The sequence below is a fragment of the Phacochoerus africanus genome, chromosome 7, assembly GCF_016906955.1.
Source record: "Phacochoerus africanus isolate WHEZ1 chromosome 7, ROS_Pafr_v1, whole genome shotgun sequence".
NCBI lineage: Eukaryota > Metazoa > Chordata > Mammalia > Artiodactyla > Suidae > Phacochoerus > Phacochoerus africanus.
In genome coordinates, this window is record NC_062550.1 from 1,284,150 (window position 1) to 1,296,797 (window position 12,648).

A 12,648-nucleotide genomic window follows, 5' to 3' on the forward strand; every position below is an offset into this window, starting at 1 on the left:
TCATGTCTTCTCAGCATGAATAGGTTGTCAGATTGCTCCCCAAATGTCGCGTGATGCTAATTCTCAGCATCAACATTAGCAGCTCGCGACGCTCTGCGTCCTCACTGACGGTGGCGTTAAGCCTTCCTGTCACGTAAGTGGCAGATAGTGAGACAATCGGGAATGGAATCGTGACTAAAATAAAGCGAGTTTCGGCCTCTATTAATATTCCGTCTTCCTTAAATTGCCTGTTTATTTACACCCTTCATTCCGTCTGTGTTTTTCCCGCTCTTTCGCGTCTGCTGGGGAGCGGGGATGCCTGGTCGGACGCTACGCCCACCGGACTCTGACCCGCATCCCAGGCCCTCCCGCAGCTGGACTCCGGCTGTCTGCTCGTGTTGCAGACACACACGCACGTACACACACGTGCACACACACAGGCACACACGCGCACGGGAGGCCTTCATTTATGATGAGCCGTTTAGGGATTTCAGACCAGAGGCTCTGGAAAAGTTGTCGTCTTTGAAAACCACGTGTAGAGCCAGCGATCAAACTTCCATTGGAGACGCTTTGGGCGAAGCAGTTTGCTCTCAGCAAATCACGGAGCCACATCTTAGGATGTATATAAATCTGACTACACACAGCTTTAAAGAGTCTGAGTGTTAAACAATTCTGTAAACAATATTCTTTTTGGTCTTTTTACAGCCGCACCTGCCGCATACGGAGGCTCCCGGGCTAGGGGTGGAATTGCAGCTGCAGCTGCCGGCCTCCACCACCGCCACAGCCACGCAGGATCTGAGCCACGTCCGCGACCCACACCGCGGCTCATGGCAACGCCGGATCCTCAACCCACTGGGCGAGGCCAGGGATCAAACCCAAATCCTCATGGATACTAGTCAGGTTCTTAACCCACGGAGCCCCACCGGGAACTCCACCTATAAACCATTCTGAGGGAGAGTAATTGCTCAGGAAACCTATCGGGAGCATTCCTGAGCACAAAGAGTTAACATCCACAGTGGACGGGCCATCCCCACGCAGGAGCAGGATGCGACACGCAAGGCGAGTAAAGGCTTAAAGAAATGAGCCGCTCGGGAAGAGGAACCAGTAGCAGCGGCTCAGACTCGTTTTGTTCACGATCGTGCCGCCGATGGCCTCGCTGCCAGCTGCCATGTGACAGCAGTGATGAGGGCGGGGGTCAGTGGGGGCGCAGGGCGCGGGGCACAGGTGCCCCTCTAGCGGCTGGTGAGTGCTACAGCTGCAGCCACCTTCTCCGGATAATCTGGCAACCTGTCCCTATTGAGGGGACACGTGCCCGTCACACTTGGTCCCATGAGCCCGGTGGTCCCAGCCGCCCGTGCAAGGGCCCGGCCTCTTTCCTGTCCAGCACCTTCCATGCAACATTCTGGGGAGGGAGTGGGGGGAGCAGCTCCAGGAGAAGAGGGAGGTGCAGCCCGGCTTCTGGAAGAGCCGGCGGGGTGGGGGTAGGGGTGGTGCAAATCAGAGGAAGAGATGGGAGGGGATGGGTGGTCTGGGGGGGTTGGAGCAGGGACACGGAGGAGGCCAGAGAGGGGACACAAGGAGGAAGGTGACCTGCGCAGCAGCCAAAGGAATCAGGGGAGGAAAGACGCCCCCTGGAGCCACTCGTGGTCGGCTGCTGGTGTGGCGCAGGTTTCATCCAGGCCCGGGAACTTGTCCTGCGGCAAAAACACAAACAAACAAAGGAAAACCAGGGACGGGCCAGCTTCGAGAAGTCTGAGGAGGGAGAAGGAGTCAGAGCGGTGGCCGCGGCCCCGAGACGCTGCGTTTTGGGCCGTTCCGGTCTGCTTTCCTGTGCTCGGGTTAGCTGGCTCTAATTGGCCTTGTCTGACGGCTCCACAAAGCGGAAGATCTTTGAGTGAGGACGGAGTTGAGTGACATTCAAAGGCCAGGCCGACGGAAAACCTGGGGCCTTTCTCAGTGTCCCCGAGGCGGCAAGAGGGGCTCCGTGGCCGGGAGGCGCCCTCGGCCGGACCCCACGCTCCGACCTCGGTGTGTGTGGCGGGGGAGGACCCCGTCTGCGCGGCTCCTGTCTCTCGGGGCCCAGGCGAGCCCTGGAGACACGGCGGCACCGGGTGTCCTGGCTCCGATCCACGGCCAGGGTCCCGGCAGGGCCCTTTCAGGGCAGGAAGGCTGTGAGCCCTTCTTGGCAGGCTTGTCTTTCTGAGGTGGCCCTGTCCCTTGACACCCCGAGGAATGCTCCTGTCCCTCCGGGGACAGGCCGCCTGGACGTCCTCCAGCCGCGGTCACGCTGGGCCGCAGGGAGGTCCCACTAACACGACGGTGGGCGTTCCTTCTCCCTGGAGGCTACGCGCCGTGCCTGCTGTAAACTAGCAGCCTATGGGGGTTGGGATTTCGTAAAGAGTAAATAAAATGTGTGTTTCTTACACCTGCTGAGGAAAAAGGATCAATGGCCCCCAGGTCCTGATGCCAGACAGGAAAGGAAATAACTAAGAGCTGCTCGGATTTGCAGGCCGGGCGAGGACCCTGCAGGCATTAGAGGAATCACTTATACTTTCTTTATGGTAATAGTTTTATTAGGACTTCTTTCTGTGCCGGAATAATACCATTCTCACTTAGCAACACAGCTCAAACCCTCATCCTTCACGAGGTATGTAACTGACAGTGGAATCTGCCCCCATCAGAACGCAGAGAGCAAGCGGCTGGGGGCCGGCTCCGAGGGCCGGCGTGACGGACGGGACAGCAGGAGACCGCTCGCCACGTGGGACCCCGGCACGCCCTCGGGGTGGGGCTGCCCCCCCGGACTTCGTCCGGGAGGTGGAGGCAGAGTTCTGCCTCCGTGACTCCCCCACTCCATGTCCTCCTACCCCCGCAGATGGGAGCGGCCAGATGGGCGGTGGGTTTATGGTACGCCTTAACTGGCACCATTCGTATTCTCTGCCAGGCAATGGTGTCCTGCTCACTGCCCCTCCCCTCTGTGGGGCCCCAGCTCCTCTCCCCCTGAGTGATGCCTGTGTCCTCTAGGTCGCAGGAAGGCCTCTGCTGGGTGCAACCGTTTCCTCTGGGGCTTCCAGGGGCCGACAGAGGAGCACGTGGCCCTGGGCCCATTCAGCGGGTCCCTCTTCCTCTGCTTGGACCCGTGACCGCAGACGTGTGATAGAGCCCAGCAGAGATGGGCCGAGGTGCCCAGCGGACCCCCAGGGCTGTCCCTGGTGCAAACAGCATCCCCGTGTCACCCCTGTGCCATTGCTGGCGGTCCTGAGCTCCCGGCGTGTCTCTGACCCATCACTGCGATGGGAGAGGTGGAAGCTCCTGTGCCAAGCCAGGAGGGCCCGTGTCTCGTCCCTCACGAAAGGACCAGGGCTCCACAGGGCAGGGCGGAGGCCCCCGGGGAGTGGGCCCCCTGCTTCCCACACTAGGCGACTGTGCCCCGCGGGCCCGGGACTGCGGGGGAGGGCCCAGGAAAAGCTTCTGCCTCCATGACGGGCAGGCGGGTGGCACCAGGTCCCTGCAACTGTGCATTCCTGTGGGGATCCCAGAACCAGTTTCCTGGACAGTGGGTGTCCACCCCAGGCATGTGGGGCCCCAGCCAGGCTGAGGATGAGGCAGGCAGGAACCTCACCTCCAAGAGGCTACCCCTCACGCCAACCGGGACAGCCCCATGTACAGAAGGACCGCTGGGCGTGGGGCCAGGGCACAGGCAGGCTCACGTGGCTCCGTGTGACCCACGCCTGACCCTGGAAGCAGCGTCCCACCTCCACCCTCCAGCTGCAACTGCACGTGGATGGCACAGCCTCTCTGGGGTCGTGTTTGCTCCGCCAGGCGCTGCGGAGGGTCCGGCGCTTTGGGTAAAGCCTGGGGTGCCGGGGAGAGCGGCTCCTTCCTAGGAGGGCACCTCGTCTGCCTGACCCCTGAGCACCGCTCCCAGGACGAAGGGCCTCTGACGCTCGCAAACCCACCTGCCGCCATCGTGGGTACTTTCAGGGTGACTGTTTGTGTCATGATTTTCTGCCTTTGCAGGGAGGATAAAACTGCCTCCCTTAAGGATAAGAGAAGATGCTGGCGTCCTACCTCCATCCCCAGTTTCAGGCCGTGTGGCCAGAAGAAATGGGTCCAGCCTACACCGGCCTTCACCACGTGCGGCTGCTCTGTGCCCGCTGCCCGGCCCCAGTCGTCTTTCCATCGTCATCCACGGAGTACATGTGCGTATTGAAAAGGCAGAGTTTCTGGGCTTTTAAGGAAAATCAGCGGTGCCCCTGCCCCTCCCCTCCTTCCTGCCCTTAGAAGCAAATCCTTCAATGGAGCCATTTCTCCTTGTATTTACTTCCATTTCTCCCGCAGAAACATGCTGACACTGCTTTTTCTTGATTTTTTCCCTTGTAGATTATATTCGTATTGATTTCCTATTATGGAGAATGATGGGTTCATTTTCCATCACTTCCCCTTCAAACCCGACCACCTTCTCATAAAGGGGTTTCCGTCGTCTCTCCCGCCCCGCGAGCTCCGCGCGCCGGCAGCCCTGTCGATATGCAAACGCCGTCTCGTTGGGCTTTATTTCCTGTAAGGCGATTTGTTGCCCTGGTGTTACTATTTCCTTGCTCTGTCTATCACTCATTTACCAGAACGTTGGAGCGAAAACCACTTTTCTGAATGGTCAACGCGCCAGGAATTCTGGGGGGATATTTCTGCTCATCGAGGTTCTTCCCAGGGCCTTCTGCCTGCTCAGCCGGCCGCCCGGACTCACGGCCTTGGGGCCGCCACCCTCCCAGGCCACGTGCTGAGGTCAGATAACTGCTCAAGTCATTTCCTGGGAAATGCAACAATGACACCTTGCATTGTTTTTCCAATTTTTTTTTTTCTTTTTTGGTTGCCTGTCGTGGTACCTGGAGTTCCCCGGGGCCAGGGAGTGGATCTGAGCCACAGGTGCAGCCTGCGCTGCAGCAGCAGTGGCAACACCAGACCCTTACCCCACTGTGCCAGGCCGGGGATCGAACCTGCGTCCCAGTGCTCCAGAGACGCCACTGCCGCCGATCCCCTCGCGCCACAGAGGGCACTCCAGACCCTCTAATGTGATGGCTGGTTTGACGAGCTGCAGAAATCCGGGCTGGAAGCCGCAGCCCTTCGGAGCTTAGAGGACGCTGGCTTCCTGAGCCTGCTGCCGAGAATGCTGATCTCACGCGGGTTCTGGAGCCTTGAAGGTCACGAGGTTTGTCCTCCCGTCTGTCTGACCCCACTTTTACTGCTTCCTCCATCACCGCCGTCCTGACGGCTCGCAGCTCTCAGAGCTGGTCTGTCCTCACTTGGCTGAGAAGGAGTCTCTGCACTTGGGTCGGAACCCGCAGGTGCTTCGGCCCCGGGAGCATCTTTCATTTCGGCGACATCATCTCCCTGCCACCCCGTTTGTTCCCGTCCCAGAACTTTTGCTCCCCAGCTTGAACCTGGGGGTGATTTTTCTCCCGACCTTTACGTCCGGGGCTCTGTCGTGGCAGCTTCTGTCCGTTTGCTGGTCTGAACGGGGTGTCCCCCCCCCAACAGTGTGCTTTCTCTTCTGCCGTTGCTGTGCCTGCTCCCCTGTCTTGTTTTCAGTTTCTTGTTCTCCGTGAGCCTTTATTTCTGCATCTCCTGACCTCACGGGCAAGGTTCCTGTCTCTGCAGAGACCGGGCGTGCTTCTGCCTCCTTTGCTGGTGTTTGTCCTGTTCTTCCCCCGTCGTCTGCATGTCTCCGAGGCCCTTCTCTGTTTGATGCTCTGGTCCTGTCCCCACGCTGGCGGTTTCCCGCCATCTCAGTGTCACCACCTTTAATGCCTCACAGTCTGGCTCTGTGGCCGGCGGGCCTGCCCCTCGGCTGCACCCAGGAGGCCACGTCCCTGGGGGGTCCAGGGGGGTCTCTGCTGTCTGGCCGCCCCCCCAGGGAAGAAACGGGAGGATGAGAGTGCACCCGCCTCTGCTCAGGGAGCCCGGTCAGAGCAGGGCTGGGGACCCCTCCCCTTGAATGCCCCCCCAACCCCCTTGGCTCTTCTTGGCGCCCCAGGTCCCAGAGAACTGCGCTGTCCATTTCAGAAGGTTCTTCTGCAGTCGCTGCCAGGCGGCGGGGAGAGGACCAGGCCTGCCTGTCCCTCAGAAGGACCCTCCACCCCCTGGGGCTCTGAGCACCGCTGGCCCCCCTTCCTGGGGGGCCTCTGTTCTCCGTGGCATCTCCCTGGCAGCCTCGCCTTGGGCTTCCGAGGGCCTGTGCCCTGAGCCACCTTCTGGTTGCCCTGACACCATCTGCCCTGTGGGATGTGGTCCGCGTGCTGGGTGCCCCATGTGTCACTTGAGGCAGAAGCATGTCCGTGTCTGATGCCCATGAGAGCCAGGAATTCCGTGGTCTCCTGCGCACATCCCAGCCTCAGGCACTGCCCCCTCCGCTGCCCGCCCCCCCCCCCCAGGTCCAGAGGATCGGCTGGGCCTCATTCAGAGACCCTGACGCAGGGGGGTGGCTCCTAGGGGGACCGTGGCCTCCGTTTTCAGAGCCAAGGGTCTGCAGAGCAGAGATGAGGATGGTTCTTCAAAGCTCACTTTACGGGCCGTGCCTCCAGGTCCTCAGCTCTTACTTCCTGCTCTCAGGAGTGCGGATGTGGGGACCATCCCCAGGTCAGGAGGGCCGATGCAGCAGGCATCACGCCGGGTGCCTCCCGGAGCCACCGCCCCGGGACCCAGTGAGGCTGGGGCTGCCGTCAGCCCATGACGGTGAGGGGCTCAGTCTCGGGGAGAGGCGACGGCTCACCGGGGGTGGAGCAGGTAAGGACGGAGTCACGGCTCAGGCCAGGTGTCCAATGACAGTGGCTCGGCTTTCAGCCCTTGGGGTCAGACCCCAAGGCAGCTGGCACGTTTTGCCAAGATTTTCTGCTGGGATTTTTTGTATGTTTCACCCCAGGATGGGGGCGAGGATTCAGCAGGAGGTGTCAGGACGTGCCTGGTCTCAGAGCCTCCATCGTCCTCGCCCCGAGCGTTGCATGCTAGGCTCAGGGCTGCTGCCCCAGAGGGTGGCTTTGCATCCAGATCAAGAGGCAAGTGGATGGGCTAGGCCCCGATGGGGAGGGCATCCCAGGCACAGCGGGGAGGGATTGCTCCAGAAAATACTCAGAGATGGAACACGCGTGGTGCTGCAGGAGAAAGTCTCCAGCCGGGAAGCCTAAGAGCCACATATGGGGTCTGCAGGGATGGAGAAGTGTCTCTTGGCTGGAGACAAAATTGCAGAGAAAAGCAGGTGATCAGCAGCAAAGAAAACAGCGTCGCCTCGAAGCAGAACCAGAAGCTGCTGCTGCACCAGCCGGAGGAATTAATTTAATTCCGTTGTTTGTGCGCTGGGGGCGGCCGCAGCGAGGAGGGGCGGCCGGCGGAGCCGCTGTGCATGCAGGTGATGTGATTATGCTCATATCTTAATTTCATCTGCCTGCTCTCACTCCAGACAGTTTGCAGAAACGACTAAATACGCACCACACGCCATCGACGCGGCCCTGGGCCTCCGGCTCCCACTCAGAGCCAAGCCAGCTCCCCGGGGCCGTGTGTGGCTGGTCAGCCAATGGTGACGGCGCTGAGTGCAGAAGTGACCGCTTCAGCAGCTGAGGATGCGGCCAGCGAGCCCCAGGCTCCTCGGGGAGCTCCGGCCACCTCAGCTTCTTCCCTCAGAGACCTGTGGCTTCCCTGGCCCTCCCCCCATGCCCGGCTTCCCAGCTTCTCTCCTGCAGTGCCCTGTCTTGAGCCTGTTGTCCAGGACAGCTCAGGACCCAGGGCCGTGCTGCCCTTCAGGCTTGGCCTGAGCCCCCTCCCCCGTCGGAAGTTCTAGGGGGCTCCTGCCCCCCACCACCTGGGCCCCTGTCAGCCCCAGGGCTTCTGGATACACGGACTCGGCCTCCATCCACCCTCCTCCCGACTCTGCCTGGGTTCTGATCAGGTCTGTAACTGGCTAGCTGTACAGGGCCCAGCCAGAGCACAAGCTCAGGAACCTGCAGCCTTGGGGACAGGGCGGGGGCGCAGAACAGGAACAGGGCAGCCTGGGAGGATGCAGGCATGGCCTTCCCTGTGCGTGCTGGGAGCTGCAGGTGCATAGCCTCCCTGGGGTTCCTGGGTCCTGGGGTCCTGGGGTGGGGGCAGGGAAGCACACCTGGAGAGGTCCAAGCCCCGTCCCCAGAGGGCCCCTTGGTGAGAGGAGCTCTGTGGATGCGGCATCCTCCTGAACTTTCTGGGAGAAACCAGTGTCATTTCAGAGGAGGGGGCGGGGAAGGTGGGACCAGAAGCCAGAAGCGGAGCTGCTGCCCTTAGAGGAGGGGGCGCGGCTGCGAGCCCAGGAACCTGGAAGTCAGGAAGCTTCTCCCCGGAGCCTATGAAGGAGCGCGGCCGGCACCCTGACCAGCCAGGAATGACGTTGGCTCTCTCTGGGCCCCTGGGCTGGGGAGGGCACCTGTGTTGCTTTAAGCTCCCCCATCTGCGTGGCTCCATTCCAGCTGCCCAGCATGTGCTGTGGAGGTGGGTGAGGAGGGCGGGCAGCGGGCAGTGCCAAGGGGCGGGCAGGGGCCTCCTCGTCATTTGTACGGAGGGCCTGGACATCTGGACAATTCACTGGAGGGGGGTGTGACCTGTCCAGGGAGTGGGGGGTGGGGCGGTGGGAGGTTCCCATCCTGGAGGTGGGAGGGGTCACTCTGGGAGGGAGGCACTGGGTGGGGGGGAGCAGATACAGCCACCTGTAGGTTGTAGGAGGAGGGGCCGGGGGGGAACCCAGGATGGAGACGCTCCCTCACGGGAGGGGTAAGCCTAGAGGGGGTGGGCCTGGGTGTCAGGGGGTCCCCAGGAAAGGGGCACTGACCATGGCCGGAGATCTAGCTGTGGAGGCTGATCAGAGCTAAATTAATCAGCAGCCCGGTGGCTTCCGGCTACCATGCTGGCTGGCACTGACCTTGAACAGTCCCCTCATGGCCGACCTCTGGAGCCAGCTTCCCACCAGCCGGCCCCAAGCCCGTGCCTGCCACCTCGCTTTTCCACCTTGGACCAGTTCCAGCCCCCTGTGCCTCCGTCTCCTCCTGTAGAAACGAGCGCAGGGAGGGGACCTACCTTCTGGAGCCTGTGAGGGTCGGGCGAGTCCTACATGGTCAGCCGGCACTGATGCTGGGACCTGGGGCCGGGGCTGGGCTCCCTTCTGCCTCCCCCATGGGTGAGTCCAGCTTGTCCCGTCAGTGTGAACAGGCCAGTGCCCCCCCCCCACAACAACCTGGGCCAGCGACTGCCCATGCCCGGTCCACTACCTTCCCCAGGGTGGGCGCCTGTGCCCCGAACCTTGGAAGTGACCCCCAGTCCACACACAGAGATGTGGCAGGACCCCGCATGGACTAGGAACTGGGCAGCCTGGCAAGGCCCAGATGACCACTGCTCCCAAAGGGCTCCTCAGCATCCTTGACCAGCTGGCCATCACCTGCCGCCCAGACCTGTTCTTCCTGCGCGTTCCCGGGGACAGCCTGCTGAGGGATGGCTTGCCTGGTGCCACAGCCTGGCAGCTGTTCTGCTTCGTCTCATTGACAGTGTCCCAGCCCTGAGGTCCCTTCTCCCTGAAATGCAGCCCCCCTGTCACCAAACTCACTCCCGGGATCTGTGCCCTTGAGAAGCAGCAGACGAGTCGCCAAGAACTGGGGCCGGCCGGCCGACTGCCCTCATTAGATGACTGATTAATGACCCAAACAGCAGCCCACGGGAGCAGTCCCTGCCCAGCGCAGCCAAGGCTGCAGGTTGTCCGCATTCCATCCATTGGGCACCTGATGGTGCGGGGGAAGTGAGCGGGAGGTGAGGACACAGGCTGGTGGATGAAGGACCCAGCAGCACAGGGGAGGATGGCAGAGAGGAGGGACCCAGGCTTGGGGCGCAGACACCCCAGCCAAGGAGGGCAAAGTAAGTGACATTTCAGACAAGACTCGGACGGGGCCGGGAGAAGCCCCGGTGGCTCCTGAGTGTCGGTCACTGCGCTGAGCCTGGCACGGACAGCTTGCCTTGTCCCCAGCCAGGCGGCAGGCGTCACCCCTGCACAGAAAAGACAGCACAGACCAGCACTGCAGGTGGCCAGGGGGAGGAAGGAAGGACAGGGTGGGGTGGCCTTTCCGGTGGGTGTTTGGGTCCCGGAGTGGAGAGAAGCGCTGATGGCACCGTGGGCAGGGCGGGGGCAGGGGGACCTTCGCCAGGGCTAAAGCCGCCCATCCAAGCTGTGCTGGGAGCGGGCCTGGGTCTCGGGAGTTGTTAGCTAGGGCCGAGCTCAGGAGATTCAGGAAAACTCCAGCGGTGGTTAGAGACCGACTCTCACCCACGAGACGCGAACACAGAATCACGGCCATCAGCCTGGAGAGAGTCTGGCCCTGGGCCGTCTGTGGCGAAAGAAGCACCCCTTCCCGGGTATGGATGGCTCCTTGTTTCCGTCTTATTGGGCAGGAGCTTGGAGATTCTGCTATAGCCAAAGAGGAGGCCAAGCGCCCGCGGGGGAAAAGTGTCCTTTGTGGTAAAATCAAGAGGGAGGTCAGAAGCGGCATCACAGCCACAGAAAGTCCTGCAAAAGGACCAGGACGTCTGGCGCAGCGGGGGCTCGGCGAACGGACGCCGTGCGGCACAGGGCCCGCCCCACGGATGGTTTAGCTGACCGCAAACCAACCCGCCCTTCCAGCGAGCCAACCAACCGACGGCCCTTCCCGCTCAGGAACTATTCTGGACAATGTGTCAAGCAGCAATTTCTCAGTGTGAGCGGCTTCATCCCCCGCCTGAGAATCACAGGGACCCATTTTCCGTCACTGGGCAGTTAGACAAGCGGGGACCCTTCACGCTGTACGGCAGCCACTTTCTCAATGACTTTGAGCCACACGTGCTGCTCGGCTCGGACACCCCAGCACGTGCTGCCTCCGGACGGGAGTCCTGCCCGTGGCAGGCGTGGTCGTGAACGGTTCTGTGCAGCAGAGGCGGTGCCGGTGCCGGGGGACACGGCCTCCAACCTCAGGGTCCCCTGGGGGGACCAGGACAGAGGGGCACACAGGTGGCCGCTGGGCTCCCTTTGCCCCCGAGCATGTGTGGGTCATCCTGCTGTCCCCCTCGTAGCAAAGCACATCAGGAATGCAGCTCGCAACACGGTCTTTCCGATGCGAAGGTGGCTCCGTGGATCTGATTTCCACACTTCCTGCAGAGCGGGGTGACAAGGGCAGCGGGCCACTCGCGTGAGATGACGTGAGGCAAGTAGCCAGTGTTATTATTATTATTATTTTTTAGGGCTGCACCTGCAGCATGTGGAGGTTCCCAGGCTAGTGGTCCAATCAGAGCTGCAGCTGCCGGCCTACACCACAGTCACAGCAACACGGGATCCGAGCCTCGTCTTCAACCTACACCACAGCTCACGGCAACGCCGGATCCTTAACCCACTGAGCGAGGCCAGGGCTCGAACCTGAGTCCTCATGGATATTAGCTGGGTTCATTAACCCCTGAGCCGTGATGGGAACTCCCCCAGTGTTATTTTTAAGTTTGTGCAGGTACACCCTCTCCCACACACACACACTCACACACCTACATATCACACTCACACACCTGTAAGGAATCTGCATGAAAAGATTGGCCACTGTCGCCAGATTCTTCCAAGTTCTCGAGGAGCTCACGGCTCCCGCCTGGGCCTGACCTTGAGGAGGGGCTGACGAGAGGCTCCAGCCCTGCCCTCGCTCTTCCTCTGCGGCCCGCCTGTCCTGTCTGGAGACAGCCCGTGCGGGAAAAGCAGGGACGTGCCCAAGTCCTGCCCCTTCATCGCCAGGCTTGGGAGGACCGGCTGATTCTGCAGTTTCCCCTTCACCTGACCGCGGTTTGGGGGAAGGGGCTGGGCGGCCTCCACTCAGCATGTTGGACGTGTCTTCACTAAATGTGCCTCTCTCTGCAGTTCCGCAGATCCGCCCCCTCCACCGCCGGCCTCCCTCCCCCAGAAGGCCGGGCAGGGGCTTCTGCTAACAGGCTGTTTATGGAAAGCAGGCTAAGATCACGTTCCGTTCGAGGCTCTGTCCCACCAAGCCGTCCCACCAAGTGCCTGCCGGGAACTCACCGAGCGGCTCCTCTCCTGTGGTTCCACTTCTGAGTCAACACACATTTGGAGCGCTTGCTCCATCTTCCACTTTTTGGAAGAGTTTTTCACTCTGATTTACTGCCGCTTTGTAATCATGCAAAACGCACATGTGCCGGGCCCTTGACAGGCGCGTGCTTGTGTCATCCTTCCCCGCGACAGGGAGCCAAGCTTCACCCCGGTTACCCGTGGGGAAGCTGAGGCACGGAGAGGCCGAGAGCCCTGCTTGGGGTCACCCGGGAGTGAGGGGCGGCGGAGCCCGTCTGCGGGGACACAGGGGTCGGGGGCGGGGCACGGCTGCCCTCCCACCTGCACCTCCACCCGGGAGATGAGGAGGCCCGCGAGGAAGGGCATGGAGCCCCCGCCGCCAAGGCAGGGTCTGGGCGGGAACGCACTCGGGCCCCTGTGAAGCGAGGCCTCTGTCCCAGCAGGAGGGCCCCGTGACGCTTCTACTCTCGCAGCCCCCAGCAGGAGATGGTGACTCGCAGCCCTGGGCACGTGTGCCTGGTGGGCCCCCTCCCCTGGTGGGGCGCGTGAGGGGTCTGCCCAGTGGCCCACAGGCCCTGAGGGTG